Genomic DNA, 10439 nt, shown 5'->3' on the forward strand with positions numbered 1-10439 from the left:
ATCATGTCAGATTTGTCAATTGAGTATTTTAAAGTACTTTAGAATACTTTAGAGTCATTTTATTTATTTATTTTGAGTAATTCTGACATGTTTAGAGTTGTCTGATTTGTTTTCAAATTGTTTAGAATTAAATTTAGTAAATTTTATTTTAAAATAATAATAATAATAATAATATAATAATAATAATAATAATAATTTAATATTATTAATTATAATATTTTAAGTTGAGTTGGAGATATTTATCGATTAGAGTTATTTTAGAGTTGTAGAAATTGTTATAGAGTTGTTTAGAGTTCGTCTTGAGCACTCTTTTGAGTAAAAGTCAAGAATTGTTAACCTTAAATGAGTTGCGAGTATAAAATAAATTAATTATTACTCTATTGCTATATTTTGAGCTTTTGTTGAAATGAGGTGTAAGTTAGAGTTATTGAGTAATAATATAATTTTACTCTATTATTTTTAATATAATTATTGATATTTAATTATATAGTATTCTTTTCGACTTGTGTAGTTTAGAGAGAACTGTTGTGTTGGTCTTGCATTGGCAAATTGTGGTTCAAAGGGAACCTTGTCAAGAGAGGACTTTGTTCAGAGAGAATATTTTGCGAGAGTACGAGATTTTATCTGTTGATTAATTTTGAGTTGTGATTGACATTATATGTTCATGCGTTCATGTATATTGGAGATAGATATAACTTCGATCCGACGAGGTCCGGTGCTCAGAGAGAGACAGTGACGAGGTCCAGTGCTCAGAGAGAGTCAATGACAGTCTCCTTGTTCAGAGAGAATATTTTCCAGAGAGGAATTGGAGACGTGGATAATTCCGTAAAATAACTCGGACATCCAAACTTTTGGTACCACTTGCATTTTTGGAGGAGAAGTACATTGCATTAATACATTGCATTGTGATATGTTGTTGTTCTTGTGTTGTGTATGATTGTATTATGTCTATGTATGTTATCCTTGCTGACTAATATACCAATAACTTCTGTAAAGTTATTCTCATCCTTTTTTGTTGATGTGTGACTCTTTATGCCTATGTTGCAGATACAAGTAGCGGGTAGTAGCTATGAGTTAGAGAGTGGCGCATATTATCTTCTTCTTTATTTACATTTTTCGAGTTTCCTTTGATTTTGTGTTGTCGCTCTGATATGTAACACTGGGACGTGATTTATTTTTGAATTGTGTTTTATTTTTCTGAGATTGATGGAACTATTTTCCCTCACATTTGAGTATTGAGCCATTTGTTTGGATTTATTCAGTTAAACCTGTTGAGATTATTCGCTACGTATTTTTGAAAAAGTTTTAAGAAGCATGTTGTATTAAAGAGATGCGTGACACGCTTAGTGCTTAATTATGTTTATTTTTATGATTTTAATTAAATAAGAGTCATGGGGTTTCAGGGTGTTACATAGTTGGTATCAGATTCAGACCTCTCCCAATACGATGTGGTTCGGGGATGAACCAAGCGGAAGTTGGTGGATATCTAACACCCGAGGCAGAAGAGGACATAAAGTGGTTACATGTTGACCCGACGGCGAGGGAGTGGTTGTCGGTGCACGAGGCATGACAATGAGACACTCCTAGCATCTTCTAGGAAAAAACCGAATTCACATCGGAATGAGAGGGATCCTGAGATTGTGCATGTATGGGAATGAATAGTTGAAGGAATGCTTATAAGGATTAATTGGTACTACCTATAACAACAAGATGCATCTTCTTTTAGGTAGCCTAACCAATAAGAAGTCCATAGTTAAACGTGCTTGACTTGGAGTAGTATTGGGATGGGTGACCTTCTGGGAAGTTTCTCGGAAAGTGTGTGAGTGAGGTCAAAACAAGCTGAAAAGACCCGTGTTGGTTTGTGGGGTCAATCGATAATCCTAAAGCAGTCTGGGGCGTTACAACAACCATCAAAATGACGTTGTTACCGGGGACTGGCGTTTAGACATTAAAAGCATTGCAACAATGTTTATTTGTTTAAGCAATTTTGCGCACTTCATATTATACATATATTTCTACCTATATGTTGCTCACTTGTGTGGTTATGTTGTGAATCATGTGTATGCAAGGTAAAACTCTGGAAGATCAACTTCTTTTTGATATAAAGATTGAAAGGATAATTCGAAGGAACAACAGCAAGACCAGAAGACACAAACAATTAGCCAAGCAACGAAAGCAATAAGAAGGAACTTCTACCTCAAACTATTCTCAACAACAAAATAAACTCATGGTCGAGGCCGAAGAAAACAACAGAAACATCATCAATGAAAACCCATTCTTAGTTTGAAGTATGCCATGTCATAACAATCCGAGGTGACTAGCTCACATGGCCAAAAGTCCTACAAATGCCAGGAAAGCAGAGATGAAGACGGGATTACTTTAGATTATTTACGTGAACCCTTTCGTCGGTCTTGATCATGAAGATCCTTTCACCCATCTCACTAAATTATATGAATTAGTTAACACACTTGGAGCTTCTGAAGCAGAAGAGGAAGTCGTATTTATGACATTGTTTCCTCATTCTTTGATTGGTAAGTCTAAAGATTGGTATTTAGACCAACCAATGCAAATCATGACCAACTGGAATATTCTTGAAGAAAAGTTTTTGAATCAATTCTTTCTGCATAATAAGTTCTTAGATGCAAATACCATAATTATTGTGTCTGCCCAAGGCTCCACTAAAATACTTTTTGAAGCATGGGAGTTGTAACAACCCGTATAACATATATTTAGAATAATATCATACAAGTGTTCATTTTTGGTACTGTCACAACATAAGTGCCTAACAGCGTCTTTATATACATGTCCATAAAATAAAATACAACATATAGTACATCTCATACAATAATGCCTAAATAAAAATCTAAGAACTATGTACAATATCTACAATTGTACAAAATCCACAGCGGAAGATCACAATAACTGAATCCTTTGAAACATTAACAAACAACTTCTCTTGCATCAAACCTACAAACAACACCTGAAAAGCAAAAACAATATTGGGGTGATATAATAATCTCATCGAGTTCTCATATCCTATGGGTTCACTTGGCTCTACAAGGTTTTCTAACCGATTTCCTAACTAAAGTCTTCAAAAGTTAAAGACTTAAGCAACTAGGGATTTTCACATTGTATGGAAACATCTACACTTTAGTTCACCAGCTCAAAACAATCATTATTTGGAAACCTACCAAGGCATCTTTCTCCGACAAGCCCTACGTCTATGGTTATCGACACGGGTCATAGATCCTTGTACCATGCTTCGACTTTCTCAAGTACTTCAAATTCTTCTATGGGACTCTAACCCATTTGGTTGCACTATGGGACTCTTAAAGAAGAAGAGTGATCCATAACGTAGCGGAATTCAAAATTTCTCCTTTAGTGATCCTTACGAATGGGCATGATCAGTGATAGAATCGTTACCTCTTGTGCGATTGTAACCTTTGATGCAAATTTACGGAGCGATCATGAACGTTGAACGATGACAACGCCTCTACTCAGTCCACACGAACGGATTCCTTCAATCTCAGTGCTAGCTGCTACGAATGAAGGCTTTGAGTGTGTGTGTGTGTGTGTGTGTGTGTGAGAGAGAGAGAGAGAGAGAGAGAGTGAGAGAGAGAGAGAGAGAGAGAGAGAGAGAGAGAGAAACGAAATTGCAACTGCCTAAATGCTTCTACACAAGGGTTCTATTTATAGAACCACTTGTGTGGGCTGCAAGCTAAAAAGCCCACTCAAGTGTATGTGGCCCATATCTTATAATATGCCAAAATCACTTAAGTGCGTGGTACCTTACCATATTTCGTATTCTACTTAAGTACACCGTACCTTACGATGTTCTACAATTCACTTAAGGGCACCGTGCATTACTGTATTCCTTAGTTACTCTATCTCTCCTCAATCCGTCCTTTTGTGTGTGACCCTGTAGGTTTTCACGGCATTGACAATTATATTAAATCACATATTTAACATAATACACAGTGAGCGGTATCTAGCAACACACCACTGCTACCCAAGACACGAAAATGTCATGTGATCTGACAAATCCTTTTGTGATAATACTTATGTGTACAATTACCCTTTTGCCCTTATATCTATACTGAACACAAGGCATAGACCGTGTCATCCTTGTCCAGTTCAATATTGGGCCCATAGACATTTATCCTGTTACGCGGGATGGGCAAATTCCATCTAGGTCACTCACGTCCCTTAGCATGCTTCGTGGAGTACCCATCAACTGTCTTTATGGTCATCTAGTTACGGACAATGTTTGATCAGCAATAAGGCACTCGACTCTATATCTAGGGTCCATAGTGGTTTCAGGTCGAAGGGTGGTATACACCATTATCACCATGAGAATAACTTATGACACTTTGAATAACATTCTATATAGTATTCTTATAGCGGGTCAATCCAGTATAAATATTACTCTTAATATTCATACCTATGTTTAAGACTTGATAACTCCTTATCCATGATCCATGAGATGTGATCATCAGTCTATATACATAATAGTCTTAATGCTTTAATGTTATCCTACTTCACAATAAAGCTCGACTACGGATACTTTAAGAATAACGTCCTTATGTTTAATGTGATCTCATGATTAAGTCACACTTGATACATTAAACGGACTAGCTATTCTAGATACTTTATTAAACAAACATAATAAAGTAAAAGCCTTTTATTATTAATAGATAATTCGATACAAGTACCAAAAGTATTGACCTCTAGGGCTTACACCAACTATCTCCCACTAGCACTAGAGCATATCAGGCATACCCCTAATGCCCATAGATCTAATATGGCCATCATGCTTCTGCTACACAAGAGGCTTTGTCAGTGGGTCAGCAATATTGTCAAGTGTAGGTACTCTGCATATTTTCACATCTCCTCTATCTATTATCTCTCGAATGAGGTGATAACGCCTAAGTATGTGTTTGGATCATTGGTGAGATGTAGGCTCCTTAGCTTGTGTGATAGCACCATTGTTATCACAATAGAGACCAATGGGATCCACAATGCTAGGAACTATGCCAAGTTCACTAATGAACTTTTTGATCTAAACAGGTTCCTTTGCTGCACTTGAGGCAGCAATATACTCGGCCTCGGTTGTAGAATCAGTAACTGTATCTTGCTTTGAACTTTTCCAGCTCACAGCGCCACCGTTTAAGCAAAACACATAACCAGATTGCGATCTAAAGTCATCCTTATCTGTCTGGAAGCTAGCATCGGTGTATCCAATTACAGCCAGCTCTTCCTGACCTCCATATATCAAGAATGAGTCATTAGTCCTTCTCAAATACTTAAGGATATTCTTGACAGCTACCTAATGAGCATCACCAGGATCAGATTGGTACCTACTAGTTGCACTTAAAGCATACGAGACATCTGGTTGAGTACGTAACATGGCATACATGATAGATCATATTGTAGATGCATATGGAATCTTATTCATGCGATCCCTTTCTTCCTTATTTGAAGGGGATTGTGTTTTTGATAGACACAGGCCATGTTGCATAGATATGAATCCTTTATTGGAATCATGCATATTAAAGCGTCTCAGCACTTTGTCTATGTACGTACTCTGACTTAGGCCAAACAGTTTTTGTGATCTATCTATATAGATTCTGATTCCTAAGGTCCTTCATAGAAAAGCATTTCCCCAACCAAGACTTTACTTGTTGCAGGGTAGGGACATCGTTTCCAATGAGTAATATGTCATCTACATATAATACTAGGAAAACGAGCATGCTGCCACTAACCTTCTTGTAGACACAAGGCTCATATTCATTCTTGATGAATCCATATTGTTTTACGGTTTCATCAAAATGAAGATTCCAGCTTCCGGAAGCTTGCTTCAATCCATAGATTGATCTTTGTAACTTACATATCTTTTGGGCTTCTTCTGGTATGTCAAATCCTTCAGGCTGTCTCATGTACACATCCTCAAGAAGATTCCCATTAAGGAAAGCAGTTTTGACATCCATCTGCCATATTTCATAATCATGATATGCAGCGATAGCAAGTAAAATCCGAACAGATTTAAGCATTGCAACTAGTGAAAAGGTTTCATCATAGTCAACCCCATGAATTTGTTTATATCCTTTTGCAACCAGTCTTGCCTTACAGGTATGTACCTTACCATCCATGTCAGTCTTCTTTTTGAAGACCCACTTGCATCCTATAGGGTTAACTCCTACAGGAGGCTCTACCAAGGTCCAAACTTGGTTTGTGTACATGGAATCCATTTCAGATTTCATGGCTTCTAGCCATTTCTCAGACTCGGGACCAGTTATGGCCTCTTGGTAGGTCACAGGCTCATCTTGATCCATGAGTAATACATCACCTTGATCAGTTATGAGATATCCATATCTCTCAGGTAGGTGACGTATCCTGCTTGACCTACGCCGGTGTTGTTCTACTTGAGCAGGTTGCTCTTCCACAACTACTTGTGTTTCCTACTTTAAGTACTCCATATGTGTATCAATGCTTTGTGATTCTTGAATCTCTTCAAGCTCTACTTTCCTCCCACTGATTCCTTTGGAAATAAAATCCTTTTCTGGGAAAACTCCAGTTCGAGCGACAAACACTTTGCCCTTAGAAGGATTGTAGAAGTAATACCCTCTTGTTTCTTTAGGATACCCCACAAATAAGCATTTGTCATATTTGGGCTCAAGTTTAGTTGAAATTTGTCGTTTCACATAAACTTCGCAACCCCAAATCTTCATGTAAGACATATGTGGTTTCTTACCACTCCATATCTCATATGGTGTCTTCTCAACCTTTTTTGATAGAACACGGTTAAGTGTGTAAGCTGTTGTCAATAGTGCATGTCCCCAAAAGGAGTTTGGAAGATCGGCGTGACTCATCATGGATCAGACCATGTCTAACAAGGTTCGATTTCTTCTCTCAGATACACCATTCCGTTGGGGTGTTCCAGGAGGAGTAAGTTGGGATAGGATCCCACACTCTTTCAGATGGTCATCAAACTCTAGGCTTAAATAATCACCACCTCGATCTGATCGAAGAGTTTTAATATTCTTACCTAGTTGGTTTTGTACTTCATTCTTGAATTCCTTGAACTTTTCAAAGGACTCTGATTTGTGTTTCATTAAATACACATAACCATATCTTCTGAAATCATCAGTAAATATGATGAAGTACTGAAAACCTCCTCTGGCTGGTATGTTCAGTGGTCCACATACATCAGTATGTATGAGGGCCAAAAGATCATTAGCTCTTTCACCTTTTCCTGTGAATGGAGACTTTGTCATCTTTCCAATTAAACAAGATATGCATGTCTCATATGATTCATAATCAAAAGATTCCAAGAGTCCGTCTTTATGGAGTTTGGAAATGCGTTTCTCATTTATGTGGCCTAATCGACAATGCCAAAGGTAAGTTGGATTTAACTCATTAGGTTTCATCCTTTTAGTATTAATGTTATAAATAGGCATTTCAAGATCAAGGACATATAGTCCATTGTTCATTTGTGCAGTAGCATAGAATATATCATTCAAATAAATTGAGCAACAATTGTTCTTTATTATAAATGAAAAACCAAACTTATCCAAACAAGAAACGAAAATAATATTCCTGCTAATTGTAGGTACATAATAACAGTTCTCTAACTGAATTATTAAACCACTAGGTAAAGTCAATACATAAGTTCCTACGGCTAAAGCAGCAACCTTTGCTCCATTGCCAACTCGTAGGTCAACTTCACCTTTTGCCAAATCTCTACTCCTTTTTAGCCCCTGCACATTGGTACAAATGTGAGAATCGCATCCAGTATCTAATACCAATGATGCATAAGTAGATAAATAAATTTCAATAACAAAAATACCTAAAGTTGAAGTCTCTACTCCATTCTTCTTATCTTCCAGGTACTTTGGGCAGTTTCTCTTCCAGTGTCCGGTCTTACCGCAATGGAAGCAGGTGCCTTCCTTTGCTATGCCTCCACTAGGCTTCAAAGCAGCAACAATGGGTTTGGGTTTGGCAACTTCCTTCCCTTTCCCTTTATCACCCTGCTTGGTGGGTCTTTTGTTCTGTCTCTTTCCATTTCGGATCATCATAATGGACTTCCCTTTTGACTTCAAATTCTGCTCAGCAGTTCTTAACATGGCTAGCAGTTCAGGAAGAGATTTGTCCATATCATTCATATTGAAATTTAGGACAAATTGACTGAATCTATCTGGCAACGATTGCAAGATCAAATCAGTCGCAAGTTCCTTTCCGAGGGGTAAACCCAACCTCTCAAGGTTTTCCAAATACCCAATCATATTGAGCACATGAGGACCTACAGGGGCTCCCTCAGCTAACTTGCCTTGAAAAAGGGCTTTTGAAACTTCAAACCTTTCATGCCTTGTTTGCTCTTGATAGAGCATCTTCAGGTGTTCGATCATATTGAACGCTGTCATGTTCTCATGTTGCTTTTGCAACTCTGAGTTCATGGTAGCTAGCATGAGACAAGCAGTTTCATTAGCATCATAGACATGCTTCTTATAAGCATCACTTTCCGCCTTAGATACAGAACTAGGAGGTTCCTCTTCAGGAACAGGTTTCTCCAAGACATACAACTTTCTATCATGTTTGAGGATAATCCTCAGATTTCGGTGCCAATCCAGAAAATTTGTCCCAGACAATTTTTCCTTGTCAAAGATTGATCGCAAAATGTTGTTAGAGGTGTTTGTTGATTCAGTATGATTGATCAACACGTCATTGCTTCACCATACTAATGTCGAATCAAGAAGCAAACGACCATTGATCGCCTAAAGGAAAACAACCATTAAGTGTTTGAATGCACGAAACCGAAACAGTATATCATATATACCGTATTTTGCATCAGGATTATTATATCATATATATAACTTGATCGATCTCAATTGCATAACCTATGGATGATCGATGTATCGCTGCTTCACCATATTAATGTCGGATTCCGAAGCATAGTCAACATCAATCATCCAAATCGTACATATATGATGCCAAATTTAGTTACTCGTTTATTCTTTGATTCATTCTGTCTTTTAATCGTATTAATACAGAAAATACAAAAATAAACAGCTATCAGATGCATGGTTTCGTAAGTGGCTCTGATACCACTGAAGGAGAAGAGTGATCCATAACGCAGCGCAATTTAAAATTGCTCCTTTAGTGATCCTTACGAATGGGTATGATCAGTGATATCATCGTTACCTCTTGTGGCGATTGTTGAATATTATTTCTGTTTCTTGTTTGGATAAGTTTGGTTTTTCATCTATAATAAAGAACAATTGTTGCTTAGTTTATTTGAATGATATATTCTATGCTACTGCACAAATGAACAATGGACTATATGCTTTGATCTTGAAATGCCTGTTTATAACATTAATACTAAAAGGATGAAACCTAATGAGTTAAATCCAACTTACCTTTGGCATTGTCGATTAGGCCACATAAATGAGAAACGCATTTCCAAACTCCATAAAGATGGACTCTTGGACTCTTTTGATTATGAATCATATGAGACATGCAGATCTTGTTTAATTGGAAAGATGACAAAGTCTCCATTCACAGGAAAAGGTGAAAGAGCTAATGATCTTCTGTCCCCCATACATACTGATGTATGTGGACCACTGAACATACCAGTTAAACGAGGTTTTCAGTACTTCATCACATTTACTGATGATTTTAGTAGATATGGTTATGTGTATTTAATGAAACACAAATCAGAATCCTTTGAAAATTTCAAGGAATTCAAGAATGAAGTACAAAACCAACTAGGTAAGAATATTAAAACTCTTCGATTAGATTGAGGTGGTGAGTATTTAAGCCTAAAGTTTGATGACCATCTGAAAGAGTGTGGGATCCTATCCCAACTTACTCCTCCTGGAACACCCTAATGGAACGGTGTATCTGAGAGAAGAAATCAAACCTTGTTAGACATGGTCCGATCCATGATGAGTTACACCGATCTTTCAAACTCCTTTTGGGGGCATGCACTATTGACAGCAGCTTACACACTTAACCATGTTCTATCCAAAAAGGTTGAGAAGACACCATATGAGATATGGAGTGGTAAGAAACCACATATGTCTTACATGAAGATTTGGGGTTGCGAAGTTTATGTGAAACGACAAATTTCAACTAAGCTTGAGCCCAAATCTGACAAATGCTTATTTGTGGGGTATCCTAAAGAAACAAGAGGGTATTACTTCTACAATCCTTCTGAGGGCAAAGTGTTTGTCGCTCGAACTGGAGTTTTCCTAGAAAAGGATTTTATTTCCAAAGGAATCAGTGGGAGGAAAGTAGAGCTTGAAGAAATTCAAGAATCACAAAGCATTGATACACCTATGGAGGAATTAGAGCAGGAAATACAAGTAGTTGTGGAAGAGCAACCTGCTCAAGTAGAACAAGACCAGCGTAGGTCAAGCAGGATACGTCACCTACCTAAGAGA

This window comes from Lathyrus oleraceus, chromosome 5 (genome assembly GCF_024323335.1).
Source record: "Lathyrus oleraceus cultivar Zhongwan6 chromosome 5, CAAS_Psat_ZW6_1.0, whole genome shotgun sequence".
In the NCBI taxonomy this organism is placed as follows: domain Eukaryota; kingdom Viridiplantae; phylum Streptophyta; class Magnoliopsida; order Fabales; family Fabaceae; genus Lathyrus; species Lathyrus oleraceus.